At 29.3% G+C, this 19,082-nt stretch overlaps 1 non-coding gene and 2 pseudogenes across 1 annotated transcript; all 3 read left to right on the top strand.

Moving 5' to 3' along the window:
- The first annotated feature begins 309 nt into the window (after positions 1-309).
- On the top strand, positions 310-4,707 carry LOC122724836 (annotated as a pseudogene).
- Positions 4,708-11,959: 7,252 nt separating this feature from the next.
- On the top strand, positions 11,960-12,807 carry LOC122724835 (annotated as a pseudogene).
- A 490-nt stretch (positions 12,808-13,297) lies between these two features.
- Positions 13,298-13,370, top strand: TRNAF-GAA. Its single transcript has one exon. It is a non-coding gene; the product is annotated as a tRNA-Phe (tRNA).
- The last annotated feature ends 5,712 nt before the right edge of the window (positions 13,371-19,082 follow it).

Raw genomic sequence — 19,082 nt, 5'->3', positions numbered from 1 at the left:
GGAAGGGAGCAATGATTGAAAAGATGAAAGCACTAGCAAAAAATGAGACATAGGAGCTTGTCTCTCTTCCACTTGAGAAGAAACTTGTTGGCTGTAAGTGGGTATTCACAGTGAAACACAAAGCTGATGGCATAATTAAACGGTTTAAGGCCAGATTAATTGCTAAATGTTTCACCCAAACCTATGGAGTGGATTATCAAAAGACGTTTGCCCCAGTTGCAAAAATGAACTCAATTAGAGCCCTATTATCTTATACAGCCAACTTAGGCTGGGAATTACAACAATTTGATGTGAAGAATGCATTCCTCCATGGAGATCCCTCCTGGGTTTGCTAATGAGAAGACACAAGGAAAGGTATGCAAATTAAAAAAGGCTTTGTATGGGCAAAAACAGTCTCCTAGAGCTTGATTTGACAGGTTTAGCAGAGCCATAAAGTCCTTTGATTACCAACAGAACAATAATGATCATACTCTATTTATTAAATATCATAAGGGTAATGTCACCCTTCTTATTGTATATGTTGATGATATAATGGTGACAGCTGATAACAAAGAGAAAATGGCTCAATTAAAAATATTGTTAGCTCAAAAATTTTAAATCAAAGGTCTAGAAAAGTTTCAGTATTTCTTAGGTATTGAGGAGGTCAGATCAAAAAAATGAATCTTTATCTCCCAAAGAAAGTATATCCTGGATCTTTTAGAAAAAACTAGATGTTAGGGTATAAACCAGCAGAATCTCCCATTGAAAGTAATCACAAGATGAAAGTAGAAACTGATGAGTCTGTGGATATTGGAAGATACTAGAGATTGGTAGAGAGATTGATTTATCTCTCATACACTCGATCGAATATAGACTATGTTGTTAGGTTAGTTAGCCAATTCATGCATGACCCTTGCGAGACTCATATGTAGGTTGTCATTCGCATCTTGAGATGCCTAAAGTCTGTGCCACTAGAAGGGCTCGTTTACTCCAAACATGATCACCTCTGAGTTGAAGTTTTTACAGATGCAAATTGGGTAGGATCTCTCGATAGTAAGAGATCCACCTCTAACTACTGCACAGTTGTGAGGGGAAACCTTGTCACCTAGAGGAGCAAAAAATAAAGTGTTGTTGCTCGGTCAAGTGTTGAAGTAAAATACAGAGCAATTGCCCAAGGTGTGTGTGAACTTTTATGGTTGCAAAAGTTTTCGGATGAGCTGAGATTTCCGAGAGAGACAAGATAATTTTGTATTCTGAAAACAAAGCTGCCATCAGTATATCACAAAATCCAGTTTAACATGATTAAATGAAACACATTGAAATTGATCGGTACTTCATTAAAGAAAAATTAATAGATGGTGTCTTGAGCTTAGTTCATGTGACTTCTACTAGGCAGATGTGTTTACTAAAGGACTCAACAATAGAGCCTACCATAATATGATTTGCAAGTTGGGTATGTGCGATATCAATACACCAACTTGAGGGGGAGTGTTGACTTATTTGCTGATTTCTAGTAATATAATTTGATTTGATTACGGATTCTAGGCATAAATTAAGATCTTTAATTATCTCTATAATTATTTTTATTATTTTCTTCCTGTTTAGTTGTAATTTTTTTTCTCCAAAATTTTTCACAAAATTACAAATAAGTCCTACAAATGCAAAGAAGTAAAATACAGAGAACAAGTTAACAAATATCAAACATCTATAGCTACAACATCTTTACAAGAGAGTTGCTTTCTTTCATAGTTTTCTCCAAACAAAATGATTTGGATTGTGTTATACTCCGTGTTTCATCACTTTAGACTTGAGCTTGTGAGCCACAGAAGAATCGTTTGATGCTGGAAATGCTTCCTTGGATGTGTAACAATCGGTTCAAACTTCAAAATTGAAACAAATAATCTATTTGATTATTTTAATCTTTGTACCCTATTATCTTCTCACTTGAGTATTTATTGTTTAACGTTTATTTCGTCAATAATACAAACATTGAGGTATTGGTAGCAGCAGCCTCTGCAGAAGCAGTTGAGACATACAAAGATGTAAGAAATGCAGTGGACTCTCCTTATAAATTAAGAGATTATGAGAAAATTTTAGATAAAAATTATGAGAAGTTGAAGGATGAAGCTAAAAAGCTATATGCCAGTAGGAGTGATTTGTTAGTTAAAATAAATAAGGATAGGACAAAGCAGACTACCCAAGAATGCAATCTATGGATGGGCAAAGTCAAGAAACTTGAGAAGGATGTGCTAGCCTTAGAATTTGAATATGAAGAAGAAAAGAGGTACCAGTTTAAATTGCTTTGTCTTCTCCCATGTTCAAATCTTAGCAAATGCATGGTAGAGAAACGTATTGATGTGCAAAGTTGTTGGTCAGGTGGCAACAATTTTGTAACTGATTTTTTGGTCGAGAGATCAGCAAAACCTATCATCAAATCAAAGGCACCAAAAATAAAAGATATTCCATCTCTTTATGTGATTTTCAAAGATATACTACAATGTCTAAAAGATACCTGTGGGACCAGAATAGGACTTTAGGGGCGGATGGGTGTTGGTAAAACAATAATCATGCAAAATCTGAAGATAGTGAAGAAATTTCTAAATTGTTTGTTATAGTCTTTTATGTGACTCTAGCTAATGAAGGAAATGAACAAAAGTTGCAAGAAAGGGTTCAACATCAGATACACACAAAAGCCCATTGAATTCACTATAAGGTAGTACTGACACCAAGACAATTGCTTCAAGAGTATCTAATTAGGGTGTCACGGTACTCAAAGGTTGAAGCTTGGAATCTTTTTCAAGAAAGATTAGGAATTCTGAATTTAAAGGACTAGTCCTCCAAGTTATTGAGGAGGGTGATGATTTGCCCCTTTTGATAGATAAGGTAGAAAGAGTCTTCAGAAGGAAAGACAATATTCTCCTATAGGAAGCTGGGCTGAACAAATTGCGAATATGGTTGGTACCAAATGTGATGGCATGGATGATGTGTTTGATTTATTAAGATTTTGTTATGAAGAATTAGATGAAGATGAAAAGTTTTGCTTTCTTTATGGTGCCTTATATACTGAAGCATATGAAATATGTATAAAGTATCTGCTAGAATGTTGGAGAGCTGAAAATTTCACTCAAGATGTGCAGCAGTTCACTGCAATTCAGAAAGGGCAAGAGATATTGCATGATCTGATGGATGCGTCTTTGCTAGAAAATGGGGAAAAGGTAAAACATGTAAAGATGAACAAGGTACTACGAAAAATGGCCTTAAAAATATTGGAAAGTGAGGATTCAAAATGTTTGGTGAAATCTGGCAAGGAGCTCCAAAAGACCCAGAAAGTAAAAAATGGGAAAAAAGCTAGGGATTTCTTTGATAGATAACAAATTGAATACTTTACCGGAAAAGCCAGATTGCAACAATCTCTTGACACTGCTGCAGCAGAGAAATACTGATTTGGCAGTAATCCATCGACAATTCTTTGAATCAATGCAAAGTCTTAGGGTCTTGGACTTACAGAGCACCGATATTGTCGAGTTACCATCATCGTTGTCATGCTTGGTATCTCAGAGCTCTTTACTTGAATTCATGCAGGAAACTGTTGAAGCTTCCAGCCAAAATAAACGCACTTAAGCTACTCGAGGTTCTTGATATTCAAGGAACTGGGATCAATTCTTTGCTGGTTGAAATAAGTTGTTTGAGCCAACTCCGGTGCTTTCGGATGTAATTGTAAAAGATATATGGAAAATCAAGGTATATGAAAACAAATCATACTATGATTTTACAACTTTCTTTGTTGGAAGAGTTGGTCATCGACATTCATCCAGAAAATAAGTGGTGGGATAAAGTTGTGAGAGATATAATTTAAAATATGGCTGTCTTAACAAAATTGACTTACCTTTCCTTCTCTATTGGTCAATATGATTCAACTAGGTATAAAATTCTTGATAACTATGAAGGTAAAATTTTCTGGCATGTAAAATATGCAAATGGTGATGGCAATCTTTCAGTACCAGAAGTAGTACTTGCTGAAGTTAATGTACTTGAGCTGATTGGATGCAAGAGATTTTTGAACTTATCTGACTTTGGCCTTAACAATATGACCAAGATCAGAAGTTGTTTGATTGAAAGCTGTAATGAAATGGAAACTGTTGTTAATGGCAATGGAATAACAAGAGCAGTTCTTGAGTGCTTAGAGAAGATGTACATAAGCAATGTCCCCAAATTGGAAAGATTTTAGGAGGGTTCAATACCTCCGGGAAGTCTTGCCCTTTTAAATACTTTGGTTTTCTTCAAATGTTCCAAGCTGAAGAAGATTTTCTGTAACGGTTTAGTTCAACAATTCTCTAATCTCCAACACTTGGAAATTGAAGCTTGTCATGAAATTGAAGAAGTCACCCTAGAAGCAGAGAACAACGGAATGAATGCTCCTGCACTCCCAAATCTGAAGTCAATTATACTTGTTGGTCTTCCAAGTTTAAGAAGCATATATATTGATGATTCATTGGATTGGGAGTCCATAGACAAAAGGATTTCCATGTGTCCACAATTGGATACCCTTCCTTCTAGGAGAAGGATTCAGCGACAATCATAATCATAAAGAAACCGTCTCCAGATAGAAATTTTGCACTGGTTGCATCTTGAACTAGAATTTCTAATTTTCATTTTGATAGTATTTGGTTATGTAATCTATAGAACCTAAACTATAAATATTTCTTTTGCATTTTCATTTTGTTTTTATAATACAGATTCTACTTTTCCTAGCAAAAGAATTTGCCAACTGAAAAATTTATCTTTGCAAACAACCTTGACTAAACTATAGTTTTTGTAAGTTCTAGTCATCCTTGCACTCTTTTGAATCTCTAGAAGAGAGGAAACTTACAGTCTATGGTGTAAATATATGGTGGGATACACACCATAGACTCGGACTAAGTAAAAATTGCCATTCGATACACCTGGAACTAATTTTCATTTTTGATGGTGTCTTTCTTGGTTCTGCCTTATGCATATTGATTCATTCATTTGTTACAATAGATTGCTTTTCATTGACTATTTTTTATTTGCAAGTTAGAAAATAAGAGTTATCAATTTGAGATTTTGGTTTGACACTGGAAAATAATAGTTATGATTTCCGTAGAGAACCAATTATCAAATTTTAGTCTTCTTTCACAAAATTGTAATTGAATGTTTTATTTTTCTTCTGGGCCTAGCCAATAATTAGTTAAAGGAGATATATTAGATGGTGCTTGCATGAAGTTGAGCATTTTTAAAAATAATTTTTTTTATGTAAAATATGGTTGCTGTAAAATAATAATACATTTCAACTAATTGGCCAGAACATGGAAGCTTTAAATCTATCAAACTTTGGCATTACTAATACTAAAAGTTAAAATTTGTGTTGAAGTATTACATAATGTTAACTATAAAATCTATGAGTCCTGTGAAGCTATATGGTTGTGGATTCTTGAGATTATAGGAAGAAAACTGTTTTTATTTTCTTACCTCTTGTGTAGTAAGTTACAGAGTTTATATAGTACATAATATGAACAATTAGATCTTTGATTGTGCCCTCAATTATGTCCTAGAATCGTGCTATGCTAAACATGGTAAGATTTGATCATGATTGATTTACAATCATGTCAGAGGATTCTTTCCAATACTGATTGATTTACAATCATGGCAGAGGATTCTTTCCAACACTCCCCCTCAAGTTGGATCATGTGGATCTAGCATACCCAACTTGCCCAAAACCTCATGGAATATTCGTCCAGCTACTGCTTTGGTTAGGATGTCCGCCCATTGATCCTTTAATCGAACAAACGGTAAAGATATCAGACCACTGTCCAACTTTTCTTTGATGAAATGTCGGTCTATTTCAACATGTTTTGTTCGATCATGCTGAACTGGATTTTCAGAAATGCTTATTGCCGCCTTGTTGTCACAACGGAGTTCAACTGCATCCTTTGATGGGAATCCAAGCTCAAACATCAACTTTCTGATCCATAGGAGTTCTGCCAATCCTTTTACTACAAGTCTAGCTTTATATCTGTCCACCGTTCCGTCTGACTTATACTTTATGGTAAACACCCTTTTGCATCCCACTGGTCGTTTTCCCTTGGGTAGCCAGCATTTTTCCCAGGTCTTGTTTTTCTCTAGGGCATCCATCTCGATCTCCATTGCCTCAACCCATCTTTTATCCTTCTGGGCCTCTGTGGCATCCTTTGGTATCCATTCTGAGCAAATGGATTTCTGTAGGTTGACCAACTGAGGTGATAGTCTTTCTCCTTTGGTAATGTTTGCCACAGGGTATCTGGATCTGGCTGCCTCAAATTCTGGATCATATCTCCTGGGTGGAATTCCTCTATTATTCCGAGGGGGTAGAACATATTGGCCTGTTTCAGAAACCTCAAGGGAAATGGGTTCAGTGGTAAGATTATTAGAAACATGAGAAAGTTCAGATTCACATACCTCAGTTGTGTGTTCCTCAGGATATTCTACGGCGTCAGGTTCTGGTTGTGACGTTGAGATCGAGGACTGTACTAAATGGTCAGTGTCTCCCAGTTCTGGTGTAGTCTCAGGAAGAGAAGAATAATCAAGTTCTGGCCCCTCCTGACTAAGCCAGTTGTGTGTTCCTCAGGATATTCTACGGTGTCAGGTTCTGGTTGTGACGTTGAGACCAAGGACTGTACTAAATGGTCAGTGTCTCCCAGTTCTGGTGTAGTCTCAGGAAGAGAAGAATAATCAAGTTCTGGCCCCTCCTGACTAAGCCAATTTGGCAGTGATGGTGATTGTGCCGTTGTCTCCCCCTCACTGCTAGTTGGCGAGGGAAAAAAATATTCCTCTTCCAGAAAGGTGCAGTCTATGGTAGTGAAGAGCCGTTTAGAGATTGGGTCAAAACATCGATAGCCCTTTTTATGGACACCATAACTAAAGAAAACACACTTAAGAGTACATTGATCAAGTTTAGTGCGGTGTGTTTTAGGAATGTGAACATAAACTGTGCAACCAAAGATTTTAGGTGGAAGTTTGAGATGGGAAGGGATGGTGTGATGAGAGGACAAGGTATGCAAGGGAGATTGGAAATTAAGGACGCGAGACGGAAGTCGATTGATGAGGTAAATGGATGTGGCAACTGCTTCAGACCAAAACTTGGGAGGAACTTAGGCTTCAAACAATAGGGCTCGGGCAGTCTCAAGGATATGTCGATTTTTCCTTTCAGCAACCCCATTTTGCTGTGGTGTATAAGGACAAGTAGTTTGGTGAAGGATCCCATTATCCCGGAAAAAGGCTTGGAGATGGTTATTGACAAACTCCCCCCCATTGTCAGATAGGAGGACTTGAATGGTCCTGTGAAATTGGGTTTTAATCATGCGGAAAAAATCACAGAATTTCTCAGCCACTTCACTTTTTTGTTTTAACAGGTACATCCAAGTAACACGAGTGCAATCATCGATAAAAGTCACAAAGTATCTATAATCAGAGGAGACAGTTTCCGGGGCAGGCCCCCATACATCAGAGTGTATTATTAAGAAGGGAGTATCAGATTTATTTGTGGATATATGATAAGTACTCTTATGACTCTTAGCAAGTACGCATGAAGTACAAACTGGAATGTCAATGGATTTAAACTCAGGAAACAAAGTACGAAGATAATCACTTGAGGGATAGTCGTAGCGCCGATGCCAGAGCCATAATTGTCGGGTTGAGGACCCTTGAGCTAAATGAGTTGACCCAGTACTTGAGACCTCCTCCACATAGTACAGTCCATCTTTCTCAGTACCATGGCCCAGTACCGTGCCCATATGAATATCCTGCAAAACACAAAAATGAGGATACATGAGTACTCTGCAATTTAACTGTTTGGTGATCTGACTGACAGAGAGTAATTTGCAAGATAAGGAAGGTACATAGAGGCTGTTGGAGATATTTAAAGTGGGGAGGTCGACCATTGTTGTTTTGGTGAGAGAAAGAAGTTGGGAAAGGTATTTGGTAAAAGATTATTGCAGGACGACAATATTTTTAGACCGAAACCCGCTCTGATACCATCTTGAGATTATAGGAAGAAAACTGTTTTTATTTTCTTACCTCTTGTGTAGTAAGTTACAGAGTTTATATAGTACATAATATGAGCAATTAGATCTTTGATTGTGCCCTCAATTATGTCCTAGAATCGTGCTATGCTAAACATGGTAAGATTTGATCATGATTGATTTACAATCATGTCAGAGGATTCTTTCCAATACTGATTGATTTACAATCATGGCAGAGGATTCTTTCCAACATGGATCATACAATGTGGCAGCAAGGGTTTTGTCATGAACAAAAAACTGGGAATTAGGTTGGCCTTTTCAATTAGATGGTAATAAGAGAAGCTTGAGAAATTAGACGTCAAAGCTTATATAAGAATAACTATTGCCTTAATCCTGTGTAATATCTAATATGAAAATGTAGTCCTACAATTAAGTATTTATTATTAGAACACAACACACTTCAATTATAGTAAATATTATTATTTATCAACACTACATCGAAAATGAATGCTGATAAGAAATCCAATTCAGAGATGCTATCTCACTCGGATAAGAAATGAAGAGAAATCTTTATTTAAGACTAGAAAAACATGCTTATTTCATGCTCAATATCATCGCAATGCACTAATCTCTTGAAGTTAGAGTAATAGTCATTAGCTCTTCAATCCGGAAAGATTAGAAGCAACACTAATGTGAAAATGATGGTCAGCATATACATACAGATACTATTTAAGAACAACCTCTACTTTTACAGAAGCTTATGTTACCATTTGATTTCCATTTATGATTGTTTGAAACATGTCACCTGCAATACAATATTTTAATCAAATTATCTTTGAGATATCACATTTTGATAGCTTCTCAATTGTCATATTGTGGTCTAAGAAAAAGATAAATACTTATCTAAATATTTTTTTATTTATTTAGATGCATTTTCACATTATTAAAAAAATAGGATAGAATAATAAAATTTGAGTCGTGTTGAACACTGTTTTTAAAAATTTATTTTGCAATCTCCAAAGATTAAGAGTAATAAGAATTTATCTCTAATTTATAATTTAATAAAAAATATAGAGAAAAAAAGAATAAAATAGAAAATGGGAATGACTTTGTTTACGAAAATGTAGACTATTTATAATGAAAAAAATAGTGGCAGTAAACTGTTATAAAAATCTTGAAATAATATAATAAAATTATAACAGTTAGATTTAATATTAAATTTAAATATTAAACTTGCAACAACCAAAAAATCTTACAAATAAAATCTTCAACAACCTTAAAATCTTCCACGACTACAAAATCTTTTAAAATTTAAATTTATACTACAATAATCCCCTACATATTTTAAAAGATTTTTATTATTGAATTTAAAAATATAGTATATATATTTCGAATATGGTATTTTTTGATCTATGAACCAAATGTAGATTAATAAGACTTAACATACCGGTGAAACTTTTGTTTCTATGAATCAAAAACTCTTTTTCGTATACTAATATCTCATCAATCTCGTAACACTCCACAGATCTTATTGTCAATGATGTTTTGCGCTAATAGGTCATGCACACACCTGATAGTTCATAAGTGCTCTGGAGATTATATCATAATCTCATAGAAGCGGCCCCCACTCCACACATACAGGTGATATCATTAGGTATATATTGTAATTTATATAACATCCATAAAAATATCATCCATAAAAGATATGAATATCATTAGGACCTTACATCTCATTATCTCATTAATACAGTCTAGCACTTCTCACACTATAGGAAAGGACAATATTAAGTAGTGCTAGCAGAACTAATAAGTGACTCATTATTACCCATGTGAAACTTTTTCATGGGATCTCCAATCATAAAAGTTGGTTTCCAATTATAAAAGTTGGTTTCCTATCAATGTTAATTTCACATTGGCTAAATCTTATTTCCCTTAATGTTTCTTTTATTAACTTCTTTCTTAAAAATTAAATCAGAAAATTGATCAAATCCACTTCTGACTCTATTGTTATAATTCAATTTCTCAGCAGCTGCTCAGGCATATCATATTTTAGATAAATATATCTATTTTTACTATTAAAATTTTTATTTTTTGTAATAGCTATTGTTTTTTGGCAATACGAATGATATTAATTTTATTTTCAATATAGTATTTGTTAAAAAAATTCTTAACAACTCAAATCTCACAATCATCTAATTCTAGAGCAATAAACTACTCTATAGTGATTTTAACAATAATAATTGATTTCCAAGTAATTGTACCACCAATTAAATATATAATTACTAATGGATTTTATCTGATCTGAATCTAAATTTCAATTAACATCATTATATTACATCTATTGTATAGAATACCATAACTCATGCTACCTCTTAAATAATTCTTAAATTTGACTAAAATAGTCTAATAATCATGATTATATTATATGTAAATTTGTTCAATTTATATAGTATAAACTATATCAAAATCTGAAAAATTTATTAAATGCAATAATTTTCTAATAATATATGCATATTTAAGTTGAGCAATAATATTATCTCTATTCTTCTTTGAGAATTAACATTATATATGGTATTCACTAGTTTGATATTGACATGTCTAAATGTTTTAGAAGAAACTCAATATTAATACTATTGCGATATAATTATACTATCGTTCCAATTTTAATACCCAAATCACATTTGCTTCCTTTATATATTTTATATCAAATTTATCAATAGGGAAATATTTTAATTTTACATACTATATTATAGTTTGTATCAGATATAAATATATCATTCACATATAAATAAATAATCACATATATCATTCACATATAAACAAATAATTACACATTTATTAGGTATAAATTTTGTAAACATATACACTAGCCAAAACTTGGTGAAATATCTCATATCACTATTTAAGTGCTTATTCTAAATCATATAAAAATACAAAATTTGTATTTTTTTTATTAGAAACAAGACAACCCTTTTACCCCGTAAATAATTTTTTCAAAATCTTCAAAAGTATAAAAATCCATTCAACACTTTTTAAATATTTTAGGTCAATTTTATAAATAAAAAAATTCCTTCTAGAGCGTTACTATTAATGCTACTATGAACAAAATAAATATAAGTATGTGTAGAGTAATACCACTTCATAATAATTTATTATTAAATTTTTAAAAATAAAATACCACTAAATAATAAAAATATTAATAATAATAAATTTATCTGATTTTATTGTCTACCACCAGTTTTTAACAGCAATAAATTTTAATAATTGAGATCTTGGAGTAAACCTTTAATTATTTTCTCCCACCATTGAAAAATAAAATTCTCACTCACCATTAAAGAATAAGATTTTATCCTACCATTGAAGGATAAGATTTTCTTAAGGATAAGATTTTTTTCAACCATTGAAGAATAAGACTAAATCTTTAAAATTATTGAAAAAATAGAATAGAATAATAAGTCGTAGGAACTGTACTTAAATATTTATTTTGGTGAACATGTTCTCCACCATTGAAGGATAAGACTAAATCCTTAAAATTATTGAAAAAATAGAATAGAATAATAAAATTTGAATCGTGTTGGATACTGTACTTAAATATTTATTTTGCAATGCTCTAAGATTAAATAATGTTCTTTTAAAATTTTAATTTTCAAGATCCGGACTATAAGAATTTATTTTTAATTTGTAAGTCAGCATAAAGTACAGAGAAGAGAAAAAATAAAGTAGAAAATAAAAATATTTTTCTTTATAAAAATGCAGACAATTATAATGAAAAGAAATAGTCGTCGTAACTGTTATAAAAATTTTGAAATAATATAATCAAATTATAATGGTCAAATTTAATATTAAATTTAAATATCAAATCTGCCATCGCTAATAAATTTCACAAATAAAATTTTCAACTACTATCAAATTTACAACTACTATAAAATCTTTTAAAATTTAAATTCATTTACAAGGTCGATGAGGAATTTGATGATCTAATTGCAGTTAGTGAAGCAACTAAGTTGGTTAAAAATTCCTGAAGAAATATCATCAAGAGATCGGACAGACCACATTTTGTTATGGCAATTTGCATTCCAATGTTTCAACGGCTCACTAGCATGAACGTGATTGTGTTTTATGCTCCAGTTTTACTCAGAATATTGACTTTAAAAACCAAGCTTCCCTCATGTATGCTTTCATTACCGGCATCGTTAATGCTCTAGCCATCATAGTTTCAATTTTTATTGTTGACAAAGTTGGCAGAAGAGCTCTCTACATAGAATGAAGCTTGCAAATGTTCATCTGTCAGGTAAATTATAGTTGTAGAATTATTTACTCAACCCACTTGACTAATACCTTAATTTTTCATAATAATCAGCTTGTTGTAGCACTTGCAATTGAGCTGAAGTTTGGAGTGAATGGCGACCCAGGAGACTTGCCAACATGGTATGCAGTGATTGTGGTGATTCTAATATGCATATTTGTTGCTGGATTTGCATGGTCACGGGGTCCTCTCGGGTGGTTAATGCAAAGCGAAATGTTCCCATTGAAAATTAGATCAGCTGCTCAGAGTATCAATGTCTCTATGAACATGATCTTCACTTTCATTATTGCTTAAGTCTTCACACTAATGTTTTGCTATATGAAGTATGGTTTGTTTTTTTTTTTTTTTGCTTTCTTTGATCATGGGAATCTTCATTTACTATCTCTTACTTGAGACTAAAGGTGTCCCATTAAAGAAATAATCATTGTGTGGAAGAATCATCTTTACTGGAGAAAATATTTTGATCAAGATTTGCCTAGCACTAAGAAAGTTGAACTAGTTTAATTAGTTATTTTTAAGTCATACCCAAATAATTTATCTTATTTTTTGTGTATTTTCTTTTATTTTTATAGTATGTTAGTTTATTTATTTAGTTACAGTAGTAAATTTATAACTCCTATAACATTACCATTATTTAATTTTTTTTCACTTAATAAATAAAACAATATAATTATAATGATTTTATCTCAAATAGACTAACCTAATTACATTAATCAATAGGGATAAAAATATCATCTCAAAAATCTCGATGGATATCTTCCCTTGTATGCCCCACAAATTCTTCATATAATATATGTACCATGTATTAATGTTGAACAATTTGCAAAGAGACGGGCAAAGAATTGGCAGAAGTAGTTCTGGATAATTTAGAACATGGGAAGCTGGCAAACTTTCAATAACTTGGGTAGTTTCTTTCGAGAAACAACTTCAACTTGGATATTAGGCAATTCAGATATATAACTATTGATTAAATAAATTTCAGCTAACTCAGCCAGCGGGGATAGCTCAGTTGGGAGAGCGTCAGACTGAAGATCTGAAGGTCGCGTGTTCGATCCACGCTCACCGCAAGTTTTAAAATTTTCTTTTCCTTCAAATGCTTGATAGATGTGGGCCTGCTTGTACCAAGTAGGTCTATTTTGGATTTACTAGGGTAGGAAAACTTTGTAATTTTTTCAATTAAAATTTACCAACTTCTTCCCTAATTTTAGTAATTATACATTAACTAAATGCTCATAAAAACTTTTAAACTTTATCTCAATAGTCAATTTATTCTTAAATTCCTAATATATAAATTTGAAGCCCTTCCTACATGTCTATTCCATTGTATGTTCCTCAAATCTCGCTGTTAGAACTACACTGCAACCATTATTATGGGTTTGAAGAATCAACAGTTTCACCTTAATCCCATGAAATGATTCCTAATATATAAATTTGAAGTCCTAACTATATGTTTATTCCATTTCATCTTTCTCAAATCTCGCTGTTAGAACTACACTGTAACCATTATTATAGATTGACTTAAAATTTCAACCTTTTTCAAATTAATAATATGAACAACGATCAATCTAAAATGAAAAAAAAAAAAAAACTCTTTATGTATAATTCCATGAGTTCATATTTTGTAATAAATCACATTTGAGAGCAGTAGTCTTAAAATTTTCAATTGTAAAGTACTGAAAATTGAAAAAATAAAATTAAATCAAAATATGACTACTTATATCTACAAGTGACAATTTCAAGTCAAAACTTATCTAAAGACATATATTATAGCATTTCTTTAAAAAGAATATTATAAGTATTCAATATTTGTTTGAAGATATGGTACCCAGTAAATATCATAGAACTTTTGACGGCTCAAATTTGCCTCCCATACTAAACCAGCACCGATAATAATTTATTATTATTTTTTATTAAAAATTAATTTATATAATATAATTAAGTATATAAATGTTATAATTTTTAATACAAAATATATGTTTATTTCTATCATATATGTTTATTAAATAAATTTATATTTTTACATTAATTAAAATAAAAAGAAAAAAAAAAAGAAAATCCACGTCACCTTGATCCGATGGAAAATTACCTAACTCAATCCAAGTCTTAACCAGGTGAGAATAGAAGAATGATCTTTGTGCAGTAATTTAACATTTCTGCTTACGTTTGTGTTTGTTATGTCAATACAGAAAAAACATACTTCAGAGGTAAAAATGTTAAATGATTTTTGAAAATGGCTTTGTTGTTACTTTAATGTCATGGTTAAATTTCTCAATAAAATAAAATTTTGTTTTGAATGATTATTTCATAAGGATAAAAAATGATGCAAAACTGAAAATTTGTAAGGCCAGCAAATGGCATATTATAGTGGTTGATTTAATTGTTGCAACTATGCAAGACCATTGATAAATTTTTTGAATCTATGCAAAATCTATGAGTTTTAGATCTTCTCTGCACCAACCATTTTGCTTGGAAACTTTGGAAATCCATTGCTTTGAGTTGTTGTGACCAACTGATGGAACTCCCCTGGCCTCTCCATTGACACTTAGAGAATTTGAGAGTTTTTGACATTGGAACGCTAGGGGTGTTCATAGATCGGTTCAATCTTTGAAATATCCAATTAATTTAATCTAGTTCAAACTTAATTAAATGATTTAAATATTTTATTTAATTTATATATTTTTTATTAATTAACTAACAAATAATCATTTTATATTCAATTACGCATATTAAATTTTAGTTTTACCTCCTCTTGTTTAGTTTAATTTGTGTGTTTAGTTTAGTTTGTGTGTTTTGTTTGAATATAATACTAATTATATTTTTTTATATTTCTATTATTATTAAAAATATAATATCTGAATTTAATTATTTTATTTTTATTTTTTAATTTCTAAAAAATTAAAAATTAGTCATATTCTTACATTTTCAGTGTATTTCGTAGGGACGTTTTTTATTTTTCTGTAATTATTTCAAGTGTAATAATTTTTTAATTTTTATAAAATTAAAATTAATCACATTTATGAAAAAATTAAACTAATATGTATAAATTCTTTTAATTTTTAATTCGTACAAAATTTAAAAGTATTCACATTTCTAAAAAAAGTTAAAATAATATGTAAAATATATTTTATTTTTTTATTTTATTTTTCTTTTTTAAAAAATTAAATTAGTCATATTTTTTAAAATAATTAAAATAATATGCAGAAATTATTTTAATTTTTTAATTTCTAAAAAATTAAAATTAAAGTTATAATTTTTATTTTGAAGTTAAATTTTTTTGGTTTACAGGATTTAAAAGTGTATAATTTATAAAATCAATTAGATATTTTTTATTTTTTATTATTTGAAATGTAATATATAAATTTAATTATTTTATTTTTATTTAATTTTTATGATATTTTTTAATGTATAATTTTTAGTTATATTTTTATTATATTAATAAATTTGCAGTTGAAACCTGAATGATTTTTTATTATATTTCAGTATATCATTAATTAATAAATTAATTTTAATATGTAATGAATATAGAGGTAATAGATGATTTGAATGGTTAATTAATAAAAAATATATAAATTTTATTGAATTTGATTATAAAATCAATTAAATATTTATTATAATGAATAAAGATAGTTTGAATTGAAATTTGATTCAAATCAACTTTTGAACAACGAGAACACTATTTGTAATACGAAAAATTAGACGCTTGTTTACTAGTGGAATAGATTTTCAAATATTTAAAATTATTATTGTGGAAAAATATAAAATATTACATTATTTTTATTATATTTTTAATTTTTTATAATTATTAGTTAGATAATTATCATTATTTAAGAAAAATTTAAATAATAAATGACATTTTAGATTGTTGAAAATTTTCATGTAATTCTTTTACTAATATTATTGTTTAAATCTCAAAGCCCCTCTCGTTGCTCAAGCTTTGGTGGCACAGTAGCAATATGAATAAGAAAAATACTTAAGCTTCGCAATCCAATGGAGAATAATTTATATAAATATTATAAAGTTATATTTTTTTCATTATTTTACTTCGATTTCAAAAGATAATTATTTAATAAATAGAAGAATTTAACTGTTGAGAAATTTATGAGGTAATTTTTGCATTTATTAGGTCCTTTATGGTCTATCTCCTTTTCTGGATCTGCCTATATAGTTTGTACAAATTTGATAAACTAGCATTTTTGTTTTGTTTCTTTTTTTTTTTTGGATAGTGAGATTCTCCCGTTCTATTACAAGGTTGGTTAAAATTTCCAACTTTATCTATCTTTATGCAGTTCAAGACAGTAACTTTTGCAATCCTGTATGGTTTCTACCAAATCAAGCTTTTTTTTTCACTATTATTTTTTTCTTGTGGTGGCTGTGTAATTACTGGCCTATTATCTCATTTTGTTGATAAGTGCTAGCTTTTCTTTTGTAGTTCCATTTTAGAACTCTAGATCAAAGAACTCTTACACTATACGATAAACCTGTCTTTTTATTTGTTATGTCAACCCATGTTGTAAGTGACGGAGCCAACATTGCTCTGAAAAATTTTAAATTGTATAGGGTATTTAGGTAATTTTATATATAATAGAAAAAATTATCATTAAATTAGTTAGTTTTTATTTCAAAATTATTCTATATTAAAATATTTTATATTTTATAAAATTAAATTTTTTAATTTTTTATTAAATAAATTCTTATCCGCCTTCATTACTATTTAGTTAATTTAATTTTAATTGTTTATTTTATTTTATCCTACTCATTCTTTATTTTTTCTACTTTAAAAAATTTATTTTTTATCTTTAAAATTTCAACTTTAATACATTAATTTTTTAAATTATTCAGTCATTGCATAATTTAATTTTATATGTTATTTTTATTATTAAAAAATAATTATTTCACTTAATTAGTTTATAATCTATTTATATAGTTGAAATTATTTGTTAAACTGAGAAATAAATTTTAAATTTTTATAAATAAAAATAATTTATGAGAAATGTTTTATTAATTAATAAGTTTTATGGAATATTTAAATTTAAAAAATAATTTAATTTTAAAATATAAATTTAATAGATAATAGATTAAATGATTTAAATTTAAAATTACTTAAATATAAACAAATATTATTTTTATAGATAATAGGTTATTATTTAAATTTAGAAAAAATGAAAGAGAAAAATTGTTTTATAATTAATGGGTTAGATCATTTAATTTTAATAAATAAATTTTATAATAAATATTATATTAAATTAATATATTATTTTAATAATATTATTTTTTCATGAATTTACATGTTACAACTAGGGTAGGGGTGAGCATTCGGTCGGTTCGGTTCAAAACCGAACCGAACTGAATAAATCAAAAATCAAAATTTTAGTGTTTATGAAAACCGAATCGAATTGATTTTGGTCAGAAACCAAATCCAACCGAACCGGTCTGATTCGGTTCGATTAGATTCGGTTTGTTCGGTTTCGATTTTTAATAATTTTTTTATTTTTTACACTTTATTTTTTGTATTTTAAAATTTAATTAAAATTTTTTAATCTTAATATGATTTAATTTCTCTATATTATTAAAAAAATATATTATTATCACTAATCGGTTCAGTTCGGTTTTTTTGATTTTTTTCTGATTAAAACTGAACCGAACCGAAATAACCAAAATTTCTAAAATTAAAAATCGAACCAAACCGAAATATATAAAAAAATCGAACTAAATTTTCAAATCGGTTCGATTCGATCAATTTTTTCGATTTGAACCGAATACTGCTCACCCCTAGTTACAACTATGATAGAAAGAGTTTGTTTTTATAATAAATATTATTAAAAGTCAATTTCATAATAAAATAAGAGATGAGTGATTTAATCGGTTGAATGTTGACTTATATTAAAAAATATATTTATAAACATTAAAAATGAGATTGTTATCAATATATTTTAATAAATAAATAAATAAATTATAATATTTTATTATTTTTTATAAATTTTTTAAATATTTATTTATTTTATATATTTTATTTTAAATATTTTATTTTCATTGACCATTTATTAAAATTAGGCCTTTAAACAAAATTTTTAAATCCTTATTGTTATATAATTTCCTATTTTATTATGACTTAAAATTCTATTATTGTAGTACCTAGCTGCTATAACAAGGAAGATATTTAGAAAAATTTTCTTAAAAATTTCACGTATTTAATGAAAAGTTAAGCATCACTAAAGATGGATATACTATTTGGCCTGATAAATTAACTAAAATAATAAAACTCAATATTGTTATTTTAAAATTATTGAATTGATTACTAACAAATAACATTTATTATTTAATTACTTGAAAAAAAATATATATCGGTTGATACTTTCCCTTTCAAGTATTTCTTTCCATGAAAGCTTGATAAAAAAGATTGCAAACTTTCAATAAACACTATTTTTTCAATATTTTTTTTCTTAAATGGAATATTAATGTTTTTTTATTTAATTTTATAATTTTAGAAAGTATGGTATGAATGCCGAGCATTATGACCGAGCGTTGCAGATGCAGTGTAAGTCAAGCATTATGACTGGCCATACATAACCATAATATCTGATTCACAGCATGATTTGAGCATCATGATTTCAGCAATACTTTTTTATTTAATTTCTTAATTGATTTAAATTTATTTTTTAAAGAAACCTTTAGAATTTAAAAGGAAAAATTGAATCAATAAAATCATCGGTTAGAATTTAAATTCCTGTGTTACAGAGGTTTAGAGCTCCCTGACGACTTCTTTTATTTTTTTTATCGTA

This window comes from Manihot esculenta, chromosome 10, assembly GCF_001659605.2.
Source record: "Manihot esculenta cultivar AM560-2 chromosome 10, M.esculenta_v8, whole genome shotgun sequence".
NCBI classification, from domain to species: domain Eukaryota; kingdom Viridiplantae; phylum Streptophyta; class Magnoliopsida; order Malpighiales; family Euphorbiaceae; genus Manihot; species Manihot esculenta.
Note: the sequence above shows the minus strand (reverse complement) of the source record. Positions and strands in the feature narration are given on the sequence as shown.